General features: G+C 45.4%; 1 long non-coding RNA gene across 1 annotated transcript; it reads left to right on the top strand.

Moving 5' to 3' along the window:
• The first annotated feature begins 410 nt into the window (after positions 1 to 410).
• Positions 411 to 3,403, top strand: LOC135813651 (uncharacterized). The gene is made up of 2 exons (XR_010553068.1): positions 411 to 609; positions 2,881 to 3,403. It is a non-coding gene; the product is annotated as an uncharacterized LOC135813651 (long non-coding RNA).
• The last annotated feature ends 7,170 nt before the right edge of the window (positions 3,404 to 10,573 follow it).

The following is a 10,573-nucleotide window of genomic DNA, read 5'->3' as shown; positions in this document are numbered from 1 at the left end:
TCGATCACGGACACAAGATTTCGGATTTTGAACTGGCACATACACAGCACGCGAGTCAGAAACGCGAACGAAGCCTCATTGGCGTCCCGGCTGACACACGTGCAACCGAGACGCAAGAGCTTTCGTCATGACTTGAGGTATATTATGGCACCGCAGGCCGCGCACCTGAGGGCCTTTCTGGAAGCCTTACTCGATCGGATAGAGCGAAACTGAGCACCCTGGGATGCGAGCAGTTTTTAGTACTCCCGGGTCCAAAATCTCACCACCAGGCCGGGCTGATCAAAACGTCTGCCGGGTCTGCAGCCTACAAACGTGGATCTGCCGACACTGTGCTGTCGACGACATGTCCGGCAAGGGGTCCTTGCGTGAAAGCAAGGGACGCTTTTTTTTTTAGAAAATTATTCCTTCTGAAAATATCATCGCGTTCTTGACCTCGAAGCTGACTGCTGAATGCGATTAGGAAAGACGATTCCTGAAGATGCACCAGACTGATTCTGGCAAGCCGTCTGTCGTCTGGATATGCACTGTTGTTCGTCATGGTCAGCAATCTTCTACGTTCGTCCTTTCGTTTTCCTGACCACGATGATGACAAGCAGCTCTCATGCTCAGGTTAGTGCTACTTGTATGTCTGGGCGCACAACACATCTGAGATGCACCCACTGACGTTATCGTACTGAAGAATGCAGCAAGGGTTCCTCGGATTCTCTTGATTTCGGAACAAATTTCCTTCGCTTTCACCCTCTCCGTCTCTTCCCCATGCCCTCCATGCATGCACGATCGAGTCTGCATTTCAAATGTTGTTTTTACTTTGGCAGTGCGTTCGATAACGTTAGGATAGTCTAAGTTAGGTGTTCTTCTCTTCAGGCTTATTGGGCCTGTACAAATTCTAAAAAATAGCTTCCAAATGCTAAACGCAGGTCCCTATGAATACGGTTCTGCTGGGCAATGATGTTTGCACCAATCTACACTCTATGCAGCTGTCACAGCAGCGACAACTGATCCTCTCTCTCTCTCTGATCACTATTTGATAAAGCCAATCTTTAAATCGCTGTTGCACAGGATCTCGGGTGGGAAGAAGCGATGAATCGATACATGGCAGTGTGAATAAAAGAAGAACAAATTCACAGTGGACGTGAGACTCGGTTAGAAAGACTGAGTTTCTGCACTCGTAAGAACGTCACACCCCGGGGATCATGATAAAGAAAATATAGTCGTGAAAATGACTGAAAGAACCAAAAAAGTATTTGATCTTCCAGCCAGCTTAGCCTGGCACTACCATACTAGCAGTGCTACCAAGTACCAGCCCTCCATATTTTTCTGTATTTGTACGGAAAATCACTCCTTGTCCGCACTACAGAATTTGAGCAAATGGTATAGAAAATCGAAGAGGATCAATCAGCTGTGTAGAAGCATTGCAAGTGTAAGCTGAGCGATGAATGGTCTTGTACCAAAGCGAGTGCATGCCGTACCACGACAACATGTACATGTAGCACAACAAATAATGTCGTGAGTGCAAGTCACACATGTTTTACACTACCAAATGCAGCCACTGACATGCATGTGCGTGTCAAAAACCTTTGTAGTGCAAGTATGCATGCAATGTACACGGCAGTACGCAACACACTGCAAGATACGGAAAATCAGACTGAGTCTGAGTACGCAAAACAGACTCAATTGGTGGGCAGCTCTGTACTGGCCTGTACGGAGGGAGTGAATCTCAATGTATGCAATGCACGCACTTCGGCCGACAGTGAAAACTATGCTAGTCGCGTAGGTTTGCAGGATGAATGTGAGTCCTTTAAGACAAGCGCCTGAGTGGAGTAGCCCACCGAAAGAAGAGTACTTGACACCGCGAAGTGGAGTCTGCGCATACAACAGTGAGGGGGTAAAATTAGCTATGACTGATTCTGCATGTGTGTCACATTACTCTAGCAGATAGGCACACATGTTGTTCCAAAAAGATGCTTATGTCAGTGTCTGAATATATCATGTACCAGGTAATATTGTTGCCAGGATCTCACGGTGCGAGTCAGACTTGGATATGGTATCAATTAGGGGTGAACCGATTACACTTTTCAACTATCGGTTAACCTACCCTTGCATCGATTCGATTATCGATTATGATATCGATTACTGTGTCCTAGAAATTGTCGCGCCAGACCAGCACAAAGCATGCCGTGTTGACACACATGCAGATAAACCCCGTACTCTACACAATGCAGTGGCACATCACGTGCAGGTGCAGACAGTCAGTTTTTTTAAGTTTTTTTCACAGCCCTACTGGAAAACATATGGACAACAAAAAGAAACGAGGAAAAGGACAAAGTATAGTATCTAGTAGTGCTGTACATGACATCTTTTGATTCTTGCAGATGTTTTCTTTTTTTTAGAATCGCGTAATCGAAACAGACAGCGTAATCGAAATCTTTTCCTTGTAATGATCGATTAGACGGATAACCGATATAATCGTTTCAGCCCTATTATCAATAATTATCATACATCACCACCCAAAGTAAAATAGCCGAAGGGCCCGTTTATGTGGTGGTGTATGATTTCGTGAGCAAGATGAAGTGGCTACAGATGTGTTTTATATAACACCCTAAGAAAAGATCATCAATACTGGGGAAAGTGATTCTGGTAGCGTGTTGTATCCAGTGTGGCATGACAGGGACTCCCTCGATTTAGGCTAAGGCCTGTGGAGAATCCATTTAATACATAAATACAATACATACAGGCATCGCAACCTTCGGATTATATGCACTTTTGCTTGCCTCCTGGAGTGTGGTTGTACCTTGGTTCAGTAGACTTTGTTTTTCGAATTCGTTTTTATAACATTAGGTTTCTTTGTGTTGCTGCTATGTCTTTTCATGTGTTTTACAGGATTGCCATCTGTTGATGAATACCACTCTGAGGCACTCTCACGAGCGAAGGTGTTTGAGAATCCATGTCGGAATGATGGTCGTGTTGGCCTAAAGGTGCATTACATTGCCGATACTCGCCACCTCCACCCTGGAACATGTTCAATTTCTGTTTCTCGCATGGAAGAACCGAACAGATTGTTTTCCTGCCTCAGTGGACCACTCAAGACTAAACAGCACTGATGGAAGAAGATTTGCCGTGAATCTCGTTCACATAATCAGCCTGTTTAATTGCTGTACTGAGGTGACTGCTTCATAACAATGACCAAGCAACATTAATTTTTGCATAGTACTGCAGCGCCCCTAAAATTGGAGAATATCGAATTTCTCTTATAGCATTGTGATTCATTTGTGAATAAAAATCACTACTCTTTTTGAGAGCATAGCAATGACAGAGTTGGTTTGATGTATGACAAAAATGGAGCCGCTTTTTAAACCTGTACTATAATCAGTACCGCCGGAAGCAGTTTTTGATTGGTCCGGTAGTTTCATGGCCTTTTATACTTTGTGTGTGATATGGCAGGTACACACGTCCACCACAGCAGGAAACATTTGTTGGTGGCCAACAAGTTGGTCCGGTGATAACCTGACCAACCAGACTGGTTCCGGCGGGCCTGATAATTGTGGGGTTCATGAGTAGCTCAAGTACTTTGCATGGTTTTGGACATGTCCTCAGTTGAAACCGACTTCCCCAAGCGTTCTCTGAGGGGACTGAGGTCTACTCTATCAGTTCATGTATTCTGTGAAGTGACATGACCATTCGTGGGGACCTTGCTCATAACTGCAAAAGTCCGAATCAATTGAACGTTGTACATGTGCATGTAGTGAAGGCCACATGCAAAATGCTGTTCCATGACACTCATCTGCCACCAAGCACTGGGTTCATTGGCTGAAAATATTCTTCGGCACAGTAAAGTTGTGCGCCCAAGAGCGTGGAAGCCTAGAACATCCAGCCTGGAATACTAAGAACACCACAGCCCAAAATTAAGAATTGCGGTGCTGGGTTTGTGCTGTTGTAAAACACGGGGATTGTTATTGATTGTTATGTTGTACACACATGTATTTGAGCTTTACCACTACATACACGTCTGTCATGCACAATACTCAATCTGACGACAATATGCTGTTTCGCTCATCATTGCAGCACAGAGAAAATGAGGCAGATGAATGTCCTGCTAGGGAACATCGAATACTGTAAGACATGTTATTATAACGAGTCGCAAATTTAACGATTGTCCAAAATTCATAAGTTAACGAGAAGATATGTTAAACGACCTTGCAGTATTCCGGCCTATCCACACACAACATACAGTAGAGTCGCGCGCCCAAGAACGTTGTTTCCAAGGGGTTAGCCTGGGACGTTCTTATTTTTTCTGCAATCTGGCTGCGTTCTTATAGCACGTTCTTAGAAACAATCCGTACTGGATCATATGTATTCCACAAGCTGCCAGAAAACCAACATCGCCGTTCTTAGCTTTAGGCTGTGGTGTTCTTAGAATTTCAGGCTGGACGTTCTTGGGCTCCGCGTTCTTCAGCGCGCGACTCTACTGTATATGAAGCAGTACGGCCTCAACGGATCTTATTATAACGAAGAAATGTCATCCGTTAACTTAAAGCGTTCGATTTACTTTCTCGTTATATATACATGTCTTACAGTACAGGTATAGAATCATGCCTTGCAGATCTCGTTACGGCCCCTTCGATGCATGTTTGAACATTAGATGGCTGTGCAGCTTCAGTTATCTCGGAATATGTTATCCAGCAGCAACAACGTTGGGCACCGATTAACTGACACACACTTATTCACTATAATGAGTATGCATTGGAACACTTTACCCCGAGTCATACTATAGCAGTGAATGGGTTTACCTCACACACTGAATTTCATAATTTGACATCCAAATCACAGAAGAGTAGTGTTCCAAACTTTACGTAATTGCACTCCATGTCCTGCGAGCTACAGTAGAATACTTTAATAGAATACTTCTTATAGCACGTTCTTAGAAACAAATCGTATAGGTTCGAGGCTGTCAACCCAGGCATTTGTGATTTCACAGCCATAGATGTTACCAGTCACGTCACTGTATACAGTAGGTATGCAGAAGAAAATACTAGGAACTCTTTGTGGAAGAGCTGTGCCAAAATGTGTACAGTACAGTAAATTAATAAAAAGAGCGAAAAGCAGTGACACGGCTGTGCATGATGTAGATCTACTCGTACCAGTAAGTACAGTGCACCAGTGAAACTGTTGGTGTAGTACCGGTATACTACTATAATTATGGCATGGCCCATGCCACTACAATCTATTTGCAGTGGGCCGCAGTAGGCCAGTGCAACAGAAAGCAATTCAGTAGCTGTGTGCAATGTGAACATCTATGGCATGCAAGTAAACTGCCATACAGCACAATCGATTACTCTCAGCCCACATAAGTACAATGTAGGCCAATCAGTAGTATAGATACATAGAGCACACTCTACATCATACATAGTTAGCACCAAATCTATATTGTCGATGTACTTTGCAATGACGAAATGATGGCAAGCGTGCTTGATTCATCATAATACTGCCTTGAACTTGGGTGGAAGTTAGTTGTAAGTTCAGTGGTCGAGGTAAGCAGAGCTGCTCCAGCTTTCAGAATCCTGCATGAAAAAGGCAGAAAGCAAATGTAGGTATAATAGTAGCAAGCTGACATAAAGAGCCTGTCTTTCAATACAATAATTCTATCCACTGCATGGACAGACATGGTGCTTCATTCACCTCTGTTTCTTGCTTTCTCAGAAAACCTACTTCCTCCTTCTGCCATATAGCTCATGACATACATTTTCTTTACGCCTTTTCAGCCGTGGTCGACTTTCGCCCCTCCTGTTTGATTGGCAATTGCAGTCAACCTGGGGAATACTGACCCTCGATTGTGAATGAGAAAAGTGCCGCTATTGGTGTATTGTTGTTACTCGTGAGGTTGGAAGTATGCAATCAAATGGTCACTAGATCTGAAGATTGTGTCGTTATTTGCGAGTTGTTTTGTAAACCCGAGGTACATTATTCACAAGGTGGATTGTACATGCTATGGGATGAAGAATAACTAACCAAACAAGAATGGTGTAACAATGATTTGAGTCCATATCCAATTGGATGAACCTAGAGTGCATGATTCATTCCAGAAAGGCGATTTCAGTGAGTCTTGAATTGTCAGCAGCATCATACTTACATTGAGCTATTTTTTTCTTTTTCGAAACGACCCTCTCTTTTCAATTCGAACGAAGGTCAACATACGATTACGGCAGGCATGCATGCACTGATCTTCACTGTATACATGTGCATGTATACTGTACTGTAGTCTGTACAGTCAACTAGTCATGTTCCACTTGGCTTCCATAGGTGCAACTTGGCTTACGGTAAGTGTCACTACAAGTGCATAGTAGCCCCCCTCCGGGAGTGCGCGTGAACAGGAACTGTGAACTGGTAAAAGAATCATTCGACACCTTCGTTCGTTTCGATGGAGAAAGTTCATTTGGCAAATTGAGGCCTTCGTTTCACCCCTAGCCACAGGAGTGAAATTTTCACTCCTTGGCTGCCTGTTTGAGCCGTCCTTGTGGAAGGGTTTATTTATGCATGTCTGCATATAGACCTTATTCGATAAACGTCACAATCACGTGAACCGGGGTCCCAGGAACCAGGGAGCGGCAAGAGACCTGCACTCAGTGCACAGAGGACTTGGTGTGGGAACATAGGAGTAGAAAAATACCGGTATATTACTACTCCCTTGTACGAACTGGGCCTTTCTTGCCACTTGTTTCACGTACGCGTGCCCCAGCTTACGACAAATCCCTGGAGGCGAGTCCAAAAATCATGTTATCGAATAAGGTCTATAGAATTGTTGATCTAGACGTTTGGGTTAAACAGAGCAAGCCTGTGATTAAGAGCTGCACAGAACACAGATCACGTAGAACTACCCAATATGGGGTCAAAACTCACAACGCGTTGGGTACTTTGGTCTCATGTCGTCTCCCCAGGTGCTATGAATCCCTGATGCACATGCATCTACATATACAATGTAACCGTAACTCTACCAATGTTGCGGACGATGACCCCCCCCCCCCCCCGGCATACAGAAAGTTGCTATGTCCTGGCCCTCATACAGCATTGGGGAGGCACTGAATCACTTTTGCAAAAGGACTAGCCGAAAGTGGCATTACACATTTTCTATTCCCAGAAAAGCGGCGTTCCAGCCGAGTTTATCTTTTAATTTAATGGTTTTCTCGGTTGCGATTTCATACCTGACAACCATCCCGATTTGGCCGGGATCGTCCCGACATCGCGGGCGGTAATAGGCACCCAAAAGTGCATTAGTTCCATGCCTCACCGCGAGCTACATTTGTATACATTTTCATGCCTAGGTATGTCATTCGATCTCAGGTTTGCAAAGGTTGGCAGGTATGGGATTTGTAGAGTGACCAGTTCTGACTATTGCCACCTGCTGCGCAGAAGTGTCATTCCTACATCCTGGCTGCAAACCTACCTCCCCCTCCCCCCCCCCCCCCCCCCCCCACACACACACACCACCAACAATGTTGGATCCTATTTACAGGACCTCACTCTCTATGAAAGTGTAGCAGAGGCACTGCCAAAGTATAAAAACAACATTTGAAATGCAAGCTCCATTGTGCATGCATGGAGGGCACGGGGAAGATACGGAGAGGGTGAAAGTGAAGGAAATTTGTTCCGAAATCAAGAGAATCCGAGGAACCCTTGCTGCATTCTTCAGTACGATAACGTCAGTGGGTGCATCTCAGATGTGTTGTGTGCCCAGACATACAAGTAGCACTAACCTGAGCATGAGAGCTGCTTGTCATCGTGGTCAGGAAAACGAAAGGACGAACGAAGAATATTGCTGACCATGACGAACAACAGTGCATATCCAGACGACAGACGGCTTGCCAGAATCAGTCTGGTGCATCTTCAGGAATCTTCTTTCTTAATCGCATTCAGCAGTCAGCTTCGAGGTCAAGAGCGCGATGATATTTTCAGAAGGAATAATTTTCAATTTTTTTAAAATTTTGGAGAAGAAGCTTCCTTTCTAAAAGCGTTCCTTGCTTTCACGCAAGGTGCCTTGCCGGACATGTCGTCGACAGCACAGTGTCGGCAGATCCACGTTTGTACAAGGCTGCAGACCCGGCAGACGTTTTGATCAGCCCGGCCTGGTGGTGAGATTTCGGACCCGGGAGTACTAAAAACTGCTCGCATCCCAGTGTGCTCAGTTTCGCTCTATCCGATCGAGTAAGGCTTCCAGAAAGGCCCTCAGGTGCGCGGCCTGCGGTGCCATAATATACCTCAGCTCATGACTTGGCGCGCAACCTGTTCCACAGACCAGGGAGTCGTAAAATACCAGTATTTTACGACTCCCTGCCACAGACTGTTGTAGTGACTCTACAGTCCATTTCAAAACTATACTCAGTCGCGTACCTAGGCAAAAACCGTTATGCCAGCATCTATACCACATAAAATCTGTGATCACTGTCTTTGTGCATAAATTTTTCCAAATAATTGGGCGTATGAGAGTGGAGAGCGATCCTGAGCAATATTCCGAAAACTATTCTCAAAAAGGTCCAGCCAAATTTGAAATATTTCAAAAACCCTACGCGCCTATAGTTTTGAAATGCACTGTAGACCATGTAGACCAGACGATGTTGCATATAGACTGTACTGTACTGTGTAGCTGTAGTCTACCACCAAGAGTTCATAACCCCCAGAATATGAACTCTTGCTAGTACCACTCACCATCTTGAAGAACCACACAGCCAGGGACAGAGCCAGCGTAGCGGGAGGGATTGGGACTCCCTGGCCCTGTGCTGCACAGTAGCAGAACTGAAGTAATGTTCAGAACAAAGTAATCAGGTAATAGCAAGAGTCCATAACCCCCTTTTATGGACTCTTGGTAATAGTTTTGCCAACTGGCGTGCAGTGTCCTCTTGGTCTTGCACATACCATGCATACTGTGACAGCCTGACATGTCGACAGCCACACTACTCGTACTGTACTCTACTGGTGTACAATCATGTAGGTAACGGGTTAGAATCAACCTCTGAAAAGAATGGAACGAAGCAACTAACTGTTACTTGCGTTCGATTCTGTGGTTCTTCAAGACTACACTGATGTAGTGACGTGTGGATTGCGATTGCGTCTTTTCAATTATTTGAGCTCTTTTCTGTACTCCCTGCTAAAAATACCAAGATTGCATTGCAAGAATACGCAATGCCGTCAGCTCCCGATCCTACCGTCTTGTCTTGATGTTTATACCAAGATCAGAGATGTTAGCAATAGGTGGTCGTTGACCCTACAGATCTGTAGATAATTATTTTGTGAGCCCATGGCCCACGCGACGTCTAGAGCGTCTCCCCGCATAGCCCCAGGGGTAATCAGGACTGGTTATGTACTCTGAGTCTAGTCTGACTCCGCTCGTGTACATGATATGTAATGAGCATGATGACGACTGTGTTGCCTGCTGTAGTGTTGGTAGAAAAGGGTTGTGGAGTGATCTAGACAAAGAAGCTGATGAGCCCTTGACTCGGAACAGTACTTGACTGTACGACTCGTGGATCTACACTACTATTGACACTGTACTGGCGTAAGAAGAAGCGTAGACTGCACTGTGGAGTGTGGTCCCTTTGAAAGACTTTTAAAAGGAGCTTGACACATACTAATCCTCCCGGGCTTTAGCACCAGTTCTGGCAGTACTCAGTAGTGACTTGCCTCTAAATAAAATGTAGGCTGTATTGTAGAGATGCCGGTGGGACTGGTGGTGGCTAGTGACTATACTAGTGTAGTGTACATGGGCCATGGCACCCGAGCGATGGGCGCCTAGCTAGCGCTATAGCGCCTGAGGCCTGGTAGAGATCTACGTGGTGCCGTGGTGGCACGGACGGTTCACGTGATCTATGCACGTTTGGAGCATCGATGCAAGCGATTCGGCGTGGCTTGACCTCTCCCACGGCTGTTCGCGCACGGACATCTAACAATATGGAGTCGTTCGGTGCGATTTACGTAACGCGGTACAAACCTCATGAATACGATGGGAGTTTGCGTTTTGGGATGAAACCCATGTCACTCTCCGTGTGGTTCCACGATTTCGCAAGTCAAACCAGGATTTAATATTTGAAAGCGCTCGAGCGAGATACTCAATATCCAGACAATTTGAGAGAGAAGGAAGGTAAAAGGAACTCCTGCCGTGGTCAACCAGCATCCTGACCTTTTCGAACCTCTCCAAGCTGTCCCTGGTAGTCTGGATATTGACGCACGCACTGATTTTCAGCTTCTCCTCGCCGGCATCACGGGTGCAACTTTCAAATTTGCCGATATGCACTCGAACAAACGCACAATTGGATCTCCATCACAATTTCGGGGCTATCTGTGTGCTTGCTGCCTTTTTCAGCAATACCCCACATGTCTACTGGGCAGTTTCCACCAGGCCTCGGCCTCTTGGACTCAACAGCGACTCCAGCGCCATGCCATCTGTCCCCTAAATCGCATGAAAAGGTAGCTCAGCATCGAACGCACGGGACCTGAAGTTTGTGCACGGCCCGTGATAAAACTTGGTGAAGATAGCCAGAATATAGTCCTCTACCTGGGAAAACTGAAAGCTAGACTGGGAAAATTC

This window comes from Sycon ciliatum, chromosome 4 (assembly GCF_964019385.1).
Source record: "Sycon ciliatum chromosome 4, ocSycCili1.1, whole genome shotgun sequence".
NCBI lineage: Eukaryota > Metazoa > Porifera > Calcarea > Leucosolenida > Sycettidae > Sycon > Sycon ciliatum.
Note: the sequence above shows the minus strand (reverse complement) of the source record. Positions and strands in the feature narration are given on the sequence as shown.